The sequence below is a fragment of the Empidonax traillii genome, unplaced genomic scaffold (assembly GCF_003031625.1).
Source record: "Empidonax traillii isolate 1590-97213 ecotype Southwest subspecies unplaced genomic scaffold, ASM303162v1 scaffold1486:size102971, whole genome shotgun sequence".
Taxonomy (NCBI): Eukaryota; Metazoa; Chordata; class Aves; order Passeriformes; family Tyrannidae; genus Empidonax; species Empidonax traillii.
Window position 1 is genome coordinate 48,438 of NW_020956679.1, and position 13,354 is coordinate 61,791.

General features: G+C 38.0%; 1 protein-coding gene across 1 annotated transcript in view; it reads left to right on the plus strand.

The window, feature by feature from the left end:
* RELCH (RAB11 binding and LisH domain, coiled-coil and HEAT repeat containing) overlaps positions 1–13,354 on the plus strand; it is a gene marked incomplete at its 3' end in the record, with an annotated part of 54,898 nt that overhangs the window by 1,139 nt on the left and 40,405 nt on the right. The window lies entirely within an intron of this gene.

The window sequence follows — 13,354 nt, forward strand, 5'->3', positions numbered from 1 at the left end:
AGCAAAACTGATGCAGATATTGGGGCAATCGTCACATAGCTGACCATAAAAGCTTTTGAGTTTTAATAATAGACCACATGGCTTAGGATAAAATTGCTTGTGTATCTTGTCAATGTTACTGTCAGAAAATGTAGAGCTCTAAAAAGGAGGCAGCTTGTGGAAGTGGCTTTGAGAGAGAGAAGCTGCCCAGCCATCTGACCTTTGAGGACTTAATGAACTCGTGGGAAGGTTTTGAAATGAAAGGAGTTGTGGATAGCAGACAGGTTAAAGACTTGCTTATGTGTATTCTAAGATACCAAAAGGCATTTTGTAAATAGTCCTATATTTTTGTTTCCTTTAAAAGTTCCTAATGTTGCAAAGACATACAGTTACACTTAAAATTGGAAATAACTGATAGTATCTAGATGGCTGGGATAATTGGAGACATCTAAATTTTCAAGTTGTTAATGCATTTCAAGATTTTTTAAAAAATGAATGGCACCTTTTTTTTTTTTAAATTCCTGCTGTGTTGTTTATTTTCCAGTTATCTTGTTTATGAATAATTAGAATTTCATACTTGTCTTTGTCCAGCTGAGAGCTTCACTGTGGTCTTCTTCATGATGTGATTAGTGAATGTTGGAAAACCTTGTGCTTCAAGGCTTTGAACTGATATAAATTTCTCTTTCATCCCCAAGCTGCTTCCTTTGGGACTCCAGGCAATTCACCCGACTGATTAAACATTCTCTTTTCTTTGTTACCATAATATGTTGTTTCCAGTTATTGATACTGCAGTACTTCAGTAGAATTAGAAAAACAGTAGCCTGTGTAACTTTGCTATGCATGCACAGAAATGACCTCTTGCAGTCTAAGACCAATGGACATTTATGTGAGAACATCTTAATTATTATTTTGCTGACCTGCTAATTGATGGATGTCTGTGGGATGTCCCTATTAAAAAAAGGAGGAAGGAGGCAGGAGAGAGAGAAAGAAGGAGAGACTAACACCTGTTCTGGCTGAGCTTAATAATACTGAAGTGTGCTCAAGTTAAACATCATGCTAGACTTTATGCTAAGGCGAAAGTGTTTTGAAATCTGATATCTACAACAGGTTAGGTTTGCTTTTCAAAGGAATTTTTTGTCACAACAGTGATTCAAAAAGGAGTTCACACTGAGTGACATTGAAAGGTGACAGATGCAGAACAAACGAAAAAATATTTTTGTATAGTTTAAGTAGATTTTTAACTCAGTGCCATCAGACTTTCTTGCAGTCAGGAGTCTAGCACTGAGTTAGAAATTGTGACAGTGCTGTTCAGACTGATGCTGATTCAACAAGAGCTTATGGTCTCCTGCCTCTGAAGTTATGCCATTTTCCAAATAGTAAAAAGTAGGTCGCAGAAGACTGATGGATTGAAAATCATGGCCTTTGGAAGAGTTCCCTCAATTCCTTCTTAAATGTCTGGCATTACTTGATTTATGTAGATGACTGAACTACAGTTCAGATCCAAGAGTAAGTCAGAACAAGTTCCTAGGTTAGTCAAAATGTTCCGTTTTGTTGAGAGACCCTGTCTGTTGTGGATCTGCATTTGTGGATCCTCACATGGAGACTTGGGGAGTTGCGTATGTACCTTCTCTTGCTTTAATATGCCAAAAGTATTTGAAAATAAACCGATAGCTTTCTTAATAGAAGCCATTGATGCAGAAAGTAGTTCAGGTTGGCATGATTACCATTTCAAGGTCATGTGAATTTTATGCCTCACTGAAAATAAATCATAGTATCATTAAAAAAATTTGTTTATTTCACTTGATTTCTAAAGTCAGAATTTCTTCTCAGTGCTAGCTTTGTACCTGTTCCTCCCAGCTCCCAAGTTAAATGAATTTCTGTGGCTTTATACTGAGATTTTTCATAATTTGAGTGGATGAAAAAGAAATGCAACTGGCAATTCTTACTGAATGTGAAGTATGTTTGGAATGCTGCCTGAGGATTTCCACTGAGCAGTGGAAAGCTTTTGTACTGTGCGTTGCTATACAGACTGGGAGAATTTCAGTACAAGTGTTCATTGGCACTTTTCAGAATCCTTTTAGGCAATCTAAACTATGAGTGCATGCTGGAATTTATTTTGGTGGGTTTTTTTTTCTTCATCTTCATAGACTGCTATAAAGAGGTTTTAATGAAGTGGCATTGGATTTAGACAACCAGCATCATGTGGTCAGCTAGTGACTTAAAAGCTGTTTTGTCTTTGAACCGTGCTTCAGAGTGCTTGGTTGCAACAGCAAATGACAGTCAGATGACTAGTATTTCTTTTTTTTTTATTTGCAAAGGCACTCTTCCCTTTTCCAGCAGCAGCAATGTCACCGCTGCAAACAGAGATTAAGATATACTGTAATGAAAAATCTCATCTATAGCAACTTTGCTCCTCTAGTTTTAAGCAAATTCATGCTGTGAAGGCAATAACACTATTCCTTTAGATGCACATCACTTGTGTACAGTCATCCATCATGTCCTGGTCTCTTCTAGGTCTTGCAAAACTTCTGTGAGAGCTTCTTGCACTGATTTCAATAGCAGTAGCTCTACATCTGTTGACCATTTTAAAACCCGCTTTTGTAGTGCTGCTCAATGAGTGGTATGTTTTGGAAATCCTTCCTTTTTGCTGTAAAGCCCTTTAAAGCTTTAGTTAGCACCTACACATTAAATTTAAATTTTAGTCCCTATCATTTTTGCTGGAGAAGGTACAGTACAAATTGAGACACTTGAAATTTAGAAATAAAACTGTGGTTCAAATGTCTCATCCCAGTTCCTGTAAATCGTATGTTTTTCCATATATCCATGGCAGTAATTCAAGCTTGAGCATAATGGATGAAGAAACGTTTGGTTTTTTTTTTTGGTAATGTGATTGATATGAATCCTTTTAGTTACTATATCTGATGAATACCCTTTCCAGAAGGGATGAAGCTTACACTGTTAGAACTAACTTTAATCTTAAAATTTGCCATTTATTTTTTATTTTATGGCTACAAAAGCTCAACATTTACAAAATTTGAAGTAGCTATAATGAAAATCATAAGGAAGGGGTTGAAACACTTATGTTATATTTGTGGTTTTTAGAAAATTATTTGTTTCTAGTTATTGACAAAAGAAAATTTTTTATGACTTTTTTGGGATTTGATTCCAGTTTTAATAAATCTGGGAGCACAAAGATGTTAAGTGTTACTGCTTCTTCACAGGAAGTCCCTGGCTTTGTTTACAACTTGTAGTGCTTGAGGTTTTGGTTTGTTGTGTTGTTTTTGTGGTTTTTTTTTTTCATATTGTGGAGTATCACTCTATTTTTGCTTGTAGCCTTTGAAATTTGGATTTCCTAGTGGAAAAATCCATGTGGGAAGGGCATACTGATTATACTTTTGTGAGAAAGAGGTGTCTTGGTAACAGCTCTCAATCCTGAGTCACGAACATTGTAATTTTGTGAGAGACTTTGTCATCAGTGTTCCACCAGATTTTTGTTCTGAATGAAAATACAGCAGAACAGGGCTACCTCAAAGCAGCTCATAAATACCTCAGCTTAAATGGCAGTGTGAATAGGGAAACTGGGAAGATGGCAAATAACTTTTGTTGTTCTAATGACTAGTTTTTAGGTGTTTTTGTTGTTGTCAGCTCAAGTCTTTTGCTTGTTACTTTATGAAAGCAAACAAATATATCTAGTCTTGTTGTGTATCTCTGCAGATACTGGGAGATAGACTGACAACTTGGGGGTAAGACAGTGGTTTTACCATCTGATATGCTGCCCTGAGTAAGGACAGGATGGAAAGGTGCAGATAAACTGGTACTCACAGCTGCTGGTATCGACAGATGGGAAAGACTGAATGTTGTCTCTTCAAATGAAGTACAGAAAACTGTTGGTAGAGTTGAGGTCTCTCTGTAACACTGAAGGAAAGGGAAGCAGAGGTCCCTGCAGACCTGTCAAAAGACGGTAATGCCTGGATTAAACCTGAGGTTTTGTAGTGCTCTGATGTTGGCTTTACTGATAGAGAAGCCAGTTAAACTTTCTCCAGTTGGGACTGCTTTAAACCCCTCTCCGTTTTACTGACAAGTTTTCAGTGACATGCACTTCATAGCTTATGAGCTGCTTAGATTAGGGCTTTTATAGTTGTTGGACTTGTCAAATGAGTGAAACCAGGTCTACTGGAAGCTGTTCCTGATGGATGAGTTTAAGCTTTGGCTTATATCTGTTTAGGGGTGACTTGGGATGTAACGGTAGATTGTTCAGGAGACAGGTTAGTCCAAAAAGTGTTTAACTACACAAAGAAGTAATAAGATAAGGTAGCATGAGATAAGCATGTCAATGGTGGGCAAAGGAAGACAGACTAGAAGCCATTAGGACTAGGCAGGCAAGTATCAAGTTCTCAGCTGAGAAGCAAGTGACTATATTGTATTTTACCCTATTGTAACTCAGTGCATGTTCTTGTTCTTTTAGGATTTCACACCTACGCTATGGGGAATTTAATTGCTTTAGCTCTGACTTTCTGTTCTGTTCCTGTGCCAGAACTCCTGTTACTTTTCGGTGTTGAGGAAGGCAGAATTGAACTCCTGTCTGTAGGCACTTGTAGCTTGTTCAGTTCTGTGTGAGTTTAACTATCGTTTGGCTAAAAGATTCAGCCTAATGAGCAGGATTTATTCTGAAGCAGCACACCATCCTTCTGATGGTTTTGCTGTTAGGGAAAGGAGAGGATTTTTTTTAAGTGGAGGAGAGGAAGAGAATTAAAATGAGATAGAGCTTTACATTTCAGAACCAACCATTGGCAACTTGTCTAAGTTCTCCCGTACATAATTTCAATTCCATATAAGCTATATTGAATTTCCTGTAGCTTTTCTTCCTCTGAGAATTACCTTTCTCTTGACTGAAGATGTGACTCATAAATTCTGTTACGCTGAGAGAATGCTTGCTGAAAATTTTATACCAGTTTTATTACGTGATATAAAAAGATTTGTGTAGCATTTTGCAAGTCAGTATCAAGTAGGTATTGATGCCATCTATGTTGGAAGCCAATCTGTGTGCAGCTCATCTCTGCTAATTTAAAGCTTGCAAATACTGTACTTCTATGTTCTGTAAACATATAATTAATGCAAATATGGAAAACTAATCTTTTTCAGAAAGTTCTTATACTTTCCAACTATGTTAAGATTTGCTACAAAATTTGACTGAGGTAATTTGAATCTAAGGAACTCTTTATAATATAACATCAGAAGTTTCTTTTCTATTAGTATATAAAGATAAGCCCTAAAATCGTATGCTGTTGAGTTCAAAGTTACAACTCTTTGTCCTCTGTGTATTACTTGTATTTGGTTTCTTAGTGTATTGTAAAGATGCAGGTTTGAGAAACTGGGTTGATATCTCCTGTAGTATAGGCTGAAACGCTGAATGATTCAGTAAAGGTTGTAGGCCCTATATTTTTATTTGTGATGTGCATGGCTGAGATGTGGCACTAAGTATATTGAGTTTGTGGGATAAATATTTTTTAAAATTGTTTGTTTATTTGTTTGGGTTTTAAAGACAGACAAAGCTAAAAAAGCCTTTGAGAAATAGTGACCTATTTCCCCTGGTGCACCATAGGGGAGAGGCAATTTTCTTCCTCCCTTCCTGCAATATAATGCTGCATGATGGTGATGCAACTGATTATTTTGTTGTTGAATTGAAGGAAATACTGTTACATGAAGAGTCACAGAATAAGAATTTCTTATTTATATAATAAGTACTTTTTCATCTTAGTTTGATGTTAGGGGAGAGATAAAATTATCAGCTGTTATGTCAGTTAAAAAAAAAACTGCTAGAGTAGGAGAAATCAAGGCAAAAATAACCACAGAATCACGGCATGGTTGGGGTGGGAAGAGACCTCTGGTGATCATCTAGTCCAGCCTGCTTAAGCCACTGTGACCTACAGCTGCTGTCCCGGGATCACGTCCTGGTGGCTTTTAAGACTCCATCACCCCTCTGGCTAATCTGTGCCAATGCTCAGTCAACCATACAGTAGAAAAAGTATTTCCTGTGTTCTGGAGGAACCTCCTGTGTTTCACTTTGTGCCTATTGCCTGTGATCACAGATCACCACTGATAGGAGCCTGACTCCATCCTCTTTGTGCCTTCCCTTCAGTTATTGGAACACATTGTGAGATCCCCCCTGAACCTGCTCTTCTTGAGGCTGAACAGAGAGGTTTTGGTCTCTAGTTGCTAGTTTCTATTACTTTTTAAATTTTCTGTAGAACCCCTGTGGACACATGTTAAAACTTAACTGGAAAGTTTACAACTGTCCTGAGATAAATGTAGGAAGTAGGCGAAGGAGAACATACTAGGATTAAAATATGGAGAAAACTGAGGGAATGCAGTGCTCGAGAACGGAGATAGATATTATCTGTACACTTTAAGTAGTCCCTCAGCAGGGGCAACCATTTAAGGACTAGACTGATATAAGTTTGCTTCATGTCAGAGGGTATAACAGAAAGCTGGGTTACTGTGGAGAGCAGGGAAATCCTTACAATGCAAGCTAATGGATACGTTTTAGAAAATGCTGTTTTGCAGCATCAAGCATATGGAGTTAATTTGTTGCTGTTGATGCTTTCTGATTTCTGCTGAAGCCAGCTGGGGTCATGAGCTGGAAGAAGTACCTCCATGCCATGCTTCTCCCTTAGCTGTTCTGTTTTGGGAAGCTCTGGTAGCTCCAGTGCACTGCAGCACATGTGTAGGGAGTTAGGCTGGGATTGATGCTTTCCCCAAGGTCATATCTCTCTGGACCTCAGTGTTCACTGCAGCAACATTCAGATGGTTTTGTGCAGGGCCAGTTTAATTATTTCAGACTCTCTGAATTTGGATGCTGTCTATGGAATAAGCCTCCCCCTAAAATCAGCCTGGTTTTGGTATGGCTCTCCACGAGATCAGCCCAGGTGCACCTGTATCTTAAATCAATTTCAGTGTGTTATTTCTGTGCTTAGGATGCAAGATCTGTCTATGTTCTACTTATAATTTAATCTTTCTGTTGAGGTTCTGCAATGTCTGTCTGCCTGCCTAATTTTCTGCCTGTCATGGTACTGAGGGTTATATCTCTTTACTGCAATTTATCTACAAACTGTTTTACGCATCTGGTAGTTGGAGGTTTTTGTTTGTTTGTGTTTTGCTGGTTTTTCCTTTTTTTCCTGTCCTTGGCTAGCAAGCATAGGTTAGTTTTCTCCAAGTAGCTTTAGGGGTTTTACCCTCATATACATTCCATGAATTTTTGTATCTTGTTGTTAATATGAAGTAGGTAAGTGTATTGATCATCTGTTTTCAATCTGGTTTGGATTGCCCATCACTGGACTAGTACTGAATGTCTATTCTAGGTAATTTGTAAGTGGATTGCTCTGACAGCTTGAAATTAATTTTATTCTGGTGGCTTTACTTAACTAAGTTTTCCTTTCATTTGGTGATGGTCTGAAGTCTTTTCAGAGCATTCCAGCTTTGAAGTTCTGCAGGTCTCTGAATTAGAACATCTGGGAGAGAGCAAAAGAGGCACTTGCAGTTGCAAAGCGAGGTTGGTAGGTTAGCTGCTTGCAATTCAGTGCCTGATGCAATGAATTACTTTAAGGCTCTTCATTCCATCCCAGAGTTACCATAGTGATGTGGAATGTCTTTGTCTGGTAAAACTTACTCTGCAGACTCAAATTGGTTTAAAAAATTGTTGTATAAGTCTGTTTCTACTGTAAAGGTTTTATGCTAGATCAGATATCTGCTGCCATGGATCAAGTTTGCTTTGCTGACTGATCCAGCATTGGTAAGCTAGGAACAAGTTGAAACATAGCAGAAGTTTTAAATGCAGAAGTCATTTAAGACTTTTCAAAGTAATATTACTCCAGAGTTGTCTTGCGAAATTTGGTAAGGCTTAAAGAAATTTTAATTATCATTTATGGGGAACTAAGTAGTTTTATTCATTTATTCATATGTATTGCACAACATACCTATTTCAGTTGCTATATAATGCAGCAACAAATAAAAAAAATGCAAAGTGATGATCATTTGTTAAAGAGTTCATGATGTCTGGTTCTTTGATTTAATTAGAAAGAATTCCATTAAAACTGTTCAAGTTTTTGCATTATCCCACGTCTGTGAATTTTATATCTCTTGCCATTTGGTTTATTAACATATATATGTGGAGTTCAGTACTAATATGGAGCTTAAGCATGTACCTATAAATACAAAAGGAAGTTTATTCTTTCTCCCAAATAGCCTCTGTTCCCAGTTTCCTTGGCTTATGCTGTTTTGTGCCTGTGATATTGTGCAGGACAGTGGAAAATGCAAGTTGTTCAAGGACATGCTCTTCCAGATCAGTATCTTCAGAAGAGAGCAGGCCATCTGCTGCATGACCATAGGGGCTGGTTTACTATAGGTCTGGAATATTTAAGGGAGGTAAAATACCTAGTTTGCAGGCTTCTTTACCATCAGCAGAAGCAGATCTAAAATACATATTTATGCATCTACATTTCCTTAGGAATGAACTTCAACAGTTCTATCATTGTACTTGTAGAATAGGGGAAAAGGAAAAAAAGTGGCAGACCTGAGTGGTTTCCATTGAAACTTCTCAATTGTTATCTGTCATCAGAGTACTTGCTGATTTGCTTGTGTCTCTTTGAATTTAAAAATTAGCTTGGGTGTCCTAAATGTAGATAATCTGTACTCTATAAATTATAGGTACTGTTGTCCTCTCCAGATGTGTATGAAGTTTTTTTCCATCCTTTGATTTGCAGATCTCCTAAAGTTTCAGCTTTGATCTCTTTATGACATAGTTTTCTTTTGGATGGAGAATTTTCCACTAGAGGTTCTTCCTTGCAGGAAGGGTTTTATGTTTATATTGGGAGGAGGGAGATCTTAATTCGTAGCAGTAGCACAACTCATCAGGAAAAACTTCTGTATCTTTTCTGAAGTTACATGGAACTTCATGGTTATTTTAAGCTTATCTTAATAGGAGTCCATGTGTTGTAGGTTGAAAAACATTGCAGTAGGGAGCTTTTATAGCTTCTCACTTTTCATAGAGCTGAAAGGGTATCTCAGAATTAGAAAATTTTGCTTTAATTCTTTCACATACAGCTGTAATTACATGGTTTTCTGACATTTATAAAATACCCAACAACTTTCTTTGTATTGTGATCATAACATTTGGAGTCTAATTTACTGCCATACATTAAGGTGTAGCATGTTTGTGGGTTGAATTATCCTGTTGTATTTTTTAAAAAATTTGTAGTAAAACTAAACTGTAGCAGTTCCCTATTTTAATAATTTTTTTCTACAAAACAAATTTTCAATGACCAGTTCAAGTATGAAATGCAACTTATTTCTACTGCTGCAGAGAATTGCATCCTGGAGTCCTATTGGTTTTTTTCCTTTCTAGAAATAGCCATCAAGATGATGATGTTAAGGAGTAATTTTTGATGGCCTCAGTCATTCACTTATGTAACTTTCTGCATCTGGTTTTATTCAGAAGAAGCTAGAAGGCATTAACCTGAGGTGGCTGTTAAGTAGAGTTATACCTGACACTGAACTGAGAGGATTTGTTAGTTTCCCCATAGTGAAATCCTGTGTAGGGAAAATTCAATTCAATGAAGAGAGTGTATTAATATAATTACATCACTTATCTTTTAATTTCAAGGAAAAAGATGGAGTTCTTTGTCTTCATGTATTCCATTTGGTTGATTGTTAGGATATGGTGATATGATTTCCTGTAATCTTAAAGGAAATATGACAGCTCTTGGCTGTTTTTTCAAGTAGTAGTTTTAAAAATTGATTTGGATGTTTGCAAAATAAATTCAAATATCTTCTAAAACATTACTTTAGTTTTTAAAATATTTTTTCTTGAGCCTTCCTATTAATAAGTAATATCACTTAGTTTGTCTATGTTTTTAGGTGCTTTACAATGTAAATGCTCATGTAAAGATAATTTAATGTGTTTTTTTAGAAGAATGTAACTTCTGTTTAATTAATGTACTGTGAAAATATGACTAATATGAAAATATGGCTAATATGATCCCTCTTGGTGTCTTTTAAGGTTAGCTGGTAAAAATAATCTCATTTTACCATCAGAGTGAATGAAACTTAACTTCTTTTCATATTGTGTAAGTCAGTAGAAGGGAATGTATCACTTCAGGATCTTCTTATATTTTCCTATTTCCATAGTTATGCTCTGTTTTCAGTGAGAGCTGGATATGCCTAGGGAACACAAGCTGTCAGCAAAAATCTGCTTGTCATACTGGTGACAGTTCTGGGAATAAGAAAAGAATTGAAATTCCTTTCCTCTGGAATGAAGCAATATTTTAAAGAATTGTAGAAGTTGCTAAGCAAAGTGTGGTGTTGAATCTGATTTTTAATTTCACAAATGAAAGTAAAAACATTGCATTTTTTAACAAATGGATTAAAAAAACTTCTTAGCTTAGAGTATCCAGTATGAGTCTTGGTATTCTGACTTTATTCATCCTTTTCCACTGTTAAAGGTAGGACACAAGAACTATACACAGGCTCTCCTTTACTGCCTCTGTCTCCTGGCACTTCACTAGTATGTACTATGAAAAGCCTAAGCCTATTTCACTTTTCCTCAATGCACTCATGGCGCTTTCTTGTTCCATGTTGAGGTGATCTGTGTTCTGCAGGTGTTTATACCTCCTTGTCAGAACTGTTCTTGTTCATTTCCTTTACCGTTTCTGAAACATGAAGCTGACAGCAGTTATTTTGTCACTATTCACTAGGAAAGCTTTTAGCAAAAATTAATTGCTGCTTGAAAAGTGTTTTAATTCAGAGAAAGAAGTATAAAATCCATGGACAGGGGACTGTTGTTAAGAATGCGCACATCCAGACAGCAAAATGGGTTCCCACTGCTGTGAAATAATTGTATTTCCTTCTGGGAAAGAAACAGAATTCAGCCAAAGTGTACTTTTCCTTTTCAGGAGAAAGATTGTGCTTTTATATTATTTACCAAGTACGTTAAACCTAAGATTTTTATTTTTTATTAAAAAATAAAGTGAAGAAATATGTGTTGTTTTCTTCTAAAAATTTATCTATTTTTTCCTTTTTAAGTTTCTCTTTTCAGTTCAGAAAATAGATCTGTTTTCTGAACGCTGTGGTTGAAATACTTCCACTCAGTGTTGTGGAGTACAATTATTGGTACTTCAGACAAAATGGTGATGTTTCACATTCTTCAGGTGAGCCACGTGACTGAGCATAGCCCTTTCCTTGCCAGTTCCTCTCATTCAAACAGCCCTTTCCATTTTCCTGGCAAGCAAGGCTGTTGAGTTGTCAGCAGGGAGGCACCTTTTCCACCCTCTGATTCTTTGCTAAGCAGGTACATCCTTTATGGAAGTGTAAAATCTGAGGTTATAAGATGTTATTCCATGACTTTCTGGATGATGGCATTAGTTTTAGGAGTTAAACCTTAGCTGATGACTGCCTACAAAGACATTGGTTAGGAGTGAGGCATCAGATAGTTACCCCACAGAGACATTTTGGGTAGGTGCAGCGATGGGGCTGGCCTGCTGCTGTTCAGCTTTAGGCACTACTCAGACTGCCCTGCCTGGCAGCATCTTTGTGCTGTGATCCTGCTGATAATGATAGATCTGGCAGGTCTGAGTCATATTTTAACTATCTCGTTTAGCTTTCTCAGCTTGTTCTCCCCTGGCTGATACCATAGTAGGCTCTGTCAGAAATCCCTCTTTGCTGTGTGAACCTACTGGTGTGAGTTCCTGTGTGGTGCTTGGCTCTTCCTTGAGGTACTTCCTTTTGTTGTGCAGTTCCAGCCCCAAAATTCGTCTTGCCTAGTCCCAGCAGGTCGCCAGTGCTGCCATGGCATTTGAAAGAAGCAGCAGGTCCCTTTGCTGCCCAATCTTTCCTGAGCCCTGGCCCTACCACAGCTGTGCCTCGGGGCAGAGACTTTGGAGTAGCCAGAGCAGGCAAGGGCCTTGTGGCACTGCAAGCTTTGCAGTATGAGGGTGAGGAGGTGGAGCTGCCATTTGGACTTCCCCCAGCCTGGCTGTGGTGGAAGCCCATCTTCCCAGGTGGGTGGCAGAAATAAGGAGCTGTGCCAGCACTGAAGGCAGAGGGAGCTTCTCCTGCCTTGCTTCCTTTCCTACTGCATGACGCACCTGCCTCAGTGGGAGCTGTGGCTGTGACTGGGCTTTCCCTGCACTGTGGCTTGGCAGGGAACTGGTGGTTCATTGATGCCTGTGGAGCCCCTTTGGCCAGGAGATGTCTCAGCTGAAGTGCTTCAGCACTGATGGCCTCCTGCCACCAAGAAGCGCTTCTTTAGCCACACCATATACTTTAAAGGCAGTATCCTATAGCAAAGTAGTGGTAAAAGTCTTGTTGCATTATAAGATAGTGTTACATATACATTGCAAGCTGACCATTTAGTTGGAGTTGCATTGTGGAAGCTATAATTTCACGGCTTGAAATTTGGCAATATATATCATCTAGCAGGACACTCAATTGAGAAGATACTGTTCAATGTGTATGTGTATACAGGTTGTCTTTGTTACTGTTTCATTTCCTTCAGCTGTTTGTTTGGATAGCTGTAGGTAGTTCTCTGTGTATTTTCGGGTTCCACCCATGGAATACATAAAGACATTTTTCATTTTAAACCTTGTCTTCAGGTTGAGCACTGGACATAATGACTTCTAGCACCCAAACTGGCTTGTTCTAGTAATGACAGCATACTTGAGGGGTGATGATAGCTGGGGTATGCTGTTTTGTAACAGGAAGGGGGATCAGCATTACTGGGAGGGTGCAATGATGGAGCAGGAAACAGGCCATGCTAAGTTCCTTAGCAGACTTTCATTTTGTTTAATCAGTCTGAATCTTTGTAACATCAACCTGTATGAAAAGTGTCAGATGTTTGCTGTTACTGTGAACACTGCAGTGATAAAGAGAAACCTAAATGGTGAACACACAAGTTTCAACCATTCAGATTGCTGCTGTACATGTAGATGTGGTGCATGAGGCAGTTTCTGAGTGTTAAAATGGTAAAAACCCCTTGGTGTTTAGTTTCTGTAGGACTGTTAAAGCTGTAGAACGGATTGATACTGCAAATTGTTGGATTCACAGCCACTGCTATCATCTTAAACAGTGTCCATTTTGTACATACTGATGAAGATTGTGATACCCCATGTGTTTTTCTAGACACATGGGGTTTTTTTTCAAGAACGTTTTGGATGCTTTGGCAAGTACATTTGTATTTTACAACTGGATTTGTTTTATCAGTTTTCAGGAGAGAGCCCTTACCTCAAAAGTGGGCCGTTAGTCATAGGAAAAAAAGGTGGTGTCACTTTTGGCTTTGGAGACGTCAATAATGATGATGTGGTTAACTTTACCTGAAAATCTGAGC